Here is a 4,340-nt window from a genome sequence, read left to right as displayed (position 1 = left end):
CCAAAATGCATAAATAGCAGAAGAGAAACTAGATAAATGGGACCTTCTAAAAATTAAATTTTTATGTGCTTTCAAGGACTTTTCCAAAAGAGTCCAAAGAGAACCTACAGATTGGGAAAAAAAATATTCGGCAACGACATATCTGACAAGGGACTTATCTCTAGAATTTATAGAAAACTCCAACACCTCAACATCAAAAAGACAAACAATCCAACCAAAAAATTGGCAGAAGACATGAATAGACACTTCACCAAAGAGGATATTCAGGTGGCCAACAAACACATGTAGAAATGTTCACGATCATTAACCATTAGAGACAGATCCAAATCAAAACAATGAGATACCATCTTGCCCCAGCACTAATAGCGAAAATCAACAACACAGAAAATAACAAATGCAAGCAAGGATGTGGAGAGATTGGGACGCTTATATACTGCTGGTGAGACTGTCAAATGACATAACCACTGTGGGAAGCAGTAAGGCAATTCCTTAAAAAGTTGGAATTAGAAATACCATTTGACTCAACAATTCCATAAGTAGGTATATTTCCTAAAGAAGTGAGAGCCAGGACAAGAATAGATATATGCACACCCCATGTTCGTCACAGCACTATTTACAATAGCAAAAAAATAGAAACAACCTAGGTGTCCATCAACAGAAGAATGGATGACCAAACCACAGTACATACACTCAATGGAACACTACGCAACACTAAAGAATAATGTAGAATCTGCAAAACACCATATAACGTTGATGAACTTGGAGGACATTATGCTGAGTGAAATAAGTCAATTACAGAAGGACAAATATTATAATAGTTCATGACTGTAAAAAGTCAAGGAAAGGTTTATATATGGAAGGAAACTTTCTTTGTTGGTTACTAGGGATGGGAGGGGAAGGGAGGAGGCAATGCAAATAATAATAATAATAATAACAACAACAGAAAAGATGGGTGACACTGGCTTTGAGTGTGAGGCCCTGGCCAGTCACCCAGAGGGAGAAAATCAGCAGAGAAGCCAAAATCAGAGACAAACTCCAGAGACAGGTCAGCATTATGCTCAGAGGTCTAACATGAAATGTCAGCTCTCAGGGTTGCAGCTTGTTTCCTAAGAAACAGTCACAAGCGTTTTGCTAAGACATTTGGGAGATTTAGAGGAGGTAGGAGCTCTGGTAGCATAGTGCCTAAGGCACTTGACTGCTAACCAGAAGGCTGGTGGTTCAAATCCACCAGCCACTCTTCAGAATGAACGTTGGGCAATCTACTTCCGTAGTGATACTGCCTTGGAAACCCAAGGAGGGGTTGCCATGAGTCAGGTCCAAGTGGACGGCACATAACAGCAACAACAAGGAGTTCTGGTGGTGTAGCGCCTAAGGCACTGGACTGCTAACCAGAGGGTTGGCAGTTCAAATCCATCAGCCACTCCGCAGAAGAAACACTGGGCAATCTAATTCTGTAAAGATTTACCACCTCAGAAACCCAAAGGGGGTCACTATGAGTCAGAGTCGACTTGATGGCAGTGATTTGGGGTTTTTTGGTTATAGATGGTGAGGACCAGGCCAGGGCCTGTCATTTAGCAGGCACTTCAAACCAAGGCTCCCAATGTTTGGACCCCATGCTGATAATTTGCATTTCTGACCCAGATGTACTGAATCAGAATCTACATTTTTAACAAGATCCCCAGGTGAGTCTTACAGATACTATAAAGTTCCTCAAGGAAAAACTAGGGGCAAAGGAGCTCTGGTAGCATAGTGACTAAGGCACTTGACTGCTAACCAGAAGGCTGGCAGTTCAAGCCCACCAGCCACTCCTCGGATGGAAGATGGGGCAATCTACTTCCGTAGTGATACTGCCTCGGAAACCCAAGGAGGGGTCACTATGAGTCGGGTCTGACTCGATGGCACATAACAACAACAATTTATGGCATAAATAGACTGTCAAGCATAAGCTTGAGGTGAGTCTTACAGATACTATTTGAACATAAATTCTGATTCAGTATACCTGGGGTGGAAATGCAAATTCTCAGCAGTGGGTGGAATTAACCTGAATCTGCTGCAGACATGTCCATGGTGACTGGCAAAGACAGTGGATGACAATGCAGAAAGATAAAGCAACATGTAAGAGGTCAGCAGTCTGTCCTCTAGTGCTGTCTGGTTCAGCCTGAGCCATGGAGAAGAGAAGCCAGAGTGGACAGAGACGTAAAGAAGAAGACAGACGTGACACAGCCTTGGGAGGCAATGAGCTTATGTGAATAGGGGGCAACTCAGAAAAGGACGGTGAAAATGGTTTTACAGCTGGAAGAATGCAGTCAGCAACACTGCATTGTCCATGCGGAAACAGCTGCGTTGGTGTATGTTCTGCTGTGCACGCTCTCAACAGCAACAACATGAAAAATACATGGAAAACAAAGAGAAGTGACCCAGAGACCCAGTATCACAGAGACATGAAAGGGCAGAGATTCGTGGCTGGGGAGTCAGTGCCCTGTGATGCTGGAGAGAGAGACTGAGGGGGACGGGAGCTAAGGAGAGATACTGATGTCAGAGGGGTCACTGCTGACCTTGCAGGCGGCTACTTCAGGGGGACAGTAAGTGGAGGAGTCAGATAAAAAGGGGCTCTCAAGTGTAAATGGACAGCCGGGGATAAGAAATCGAGCCACACACTTCTCTTTTATCCGAAGTGAGGCAGACACATCGCTGGAGGAGGTAAAAGGACCTACGGCTGGACTGTTTATAGGATGAGGTGTACAGAGGCCAAGGGAAGACCTACCAGAAAAAAAATAGACAGACAATGTCCATGAGGAAGAGGAGAGAAGTTAGAGACACGTGGGAGGAAGCTGGGATCAAAAACCCCAAACCCACTGCTAGTGAGTTGACTCCAACTCACAGTGCCCTAGAGGACAGAGTAGACCCACCCCATAGGGTTTGGCAAGGCTGTCAGTCTTTACGGAAGCAGACTGTCTCATCTGTCTCCCGTGGAGTGTCTTGTTGGTTCAAGTCATCCACCTTTTGGTTAGCAACTGAATGCTTTAACCACTGCACCACCAGGCCTCAAGGCAGAATCAAGATGGGGCAACATTTTTGCTTCATTAGGACATGCCCCCCACCCTCCACACACACACCACACACCCACAAAAGGGGTGATTCCTCACCAGCCTGACAGGGGAGTCTGGAAACACACATTAACACACATTAACACACCTGGCACAGACGGCACCACAGGGGGACCCAGGAGCCTCTCTGGTCGTTGGGCTTAGACGTCTAGGAGTCACTGGGTGGTAGGAGCTCAACAGAGGCTGAAAAACCTGCCTTGCTTCTGCACCGACACGGCAGATGACACGTTGACATGCTGGCCACATGTATGGGGCATTAGGGCCATGCTGGGGGAGTGGGAGACATTTTGGAGGTCAAATGAGTGCAATGAACTCCCGCAGTTTTTCCAGCTGAGATGTCAGGCAGCTGTGTGCCTGCCCCATTCTCATCAAGAGCCTCTTTGAAGGGTCTCTCTGAACCACCTGCCAGGAGGGAAGAAAGATCCAATGCCCTTGAGGTACCCCTGCCCACCTCTGCTTTCCTCTAGCTGAGAAGGGAGGATCATGGACATAGCGTTTGGTGGGATGGAAACAGTGAGTTCCAGGGGGAAGGAAATAAAAATGAGGAGTATGATGGTGTCACCACTGTGGAGAACAGTTTGGCCGTTCCTCAGAAAGCTAACCCTAAAATCACCCTTTGACCCAGCGATTCCTCTCCTAGATAAACACCCAACAAAGGTGTTCAAATCAAAACCTGCATGTACACACATTCCTAACAGCCCTACTCACAAGAGTCAAAGGTGGAAACCACCCACGTGTTCATCCACAGATGAGGGGAAAAACAAAACATAGCATATCCATATGATGGAATATCTTTCAGCCATAATAAGGAATATTGCATTTACTAATACGTGTTACAACATGGATGGGCCTTCAAAAGCTTGTTGTTATTGTTAAGTGCTGTGGAGTCAGATCCGACCCATAGCAACCCCTCCTTGGGTTTCCGAGGCAGTATCATTACGGAAGTAGATTGCCCAACTTTTCTTCCAAGGAGTGGCTGGTGGGTTTGAACAGCCAGACTTCTGGTTAGCAGTCAAGTGCCTTAGGCACTATGCTACCAGAGCTCCTTTCAATAGCTTAGGCCAAAAGAAAGAAGCTAGACACAAATGGTCACGTTTTACATAAGTCCATTGATACGAACTGTCCAGTATATAGAAATATAGTCAGAGGCAGGTCAGGGGTGGCCAGGGGCTGTGAGAGGGGGCAATGGGAACTGACTGCTTTTGAGCATGGTGTCTCCACTAGAGTTGATGA

The sequence above is a fragment of the Orycteropus afer genome, unplaced genomic scaffold (genome assembly GCF_000298275.1).
Source record: "Orycteropus afer afer isolate SDZICR_OR568_19922 unplaced genomic scaffold, OryAfe1.0 scaffold00061, whole genome shotgun sequence".
Taxonomy (NCBI): Eukaryota; Metazoa; Chordata; class Mammalia; order Tubulidentata; family Orycteropodidae; genus Orycteropus; species Orycteropus afer.
The sequence above is the reverse complement of the archived record's forward strand: the minus strand, read 5'-3'. Positions refer to the sequence as shown.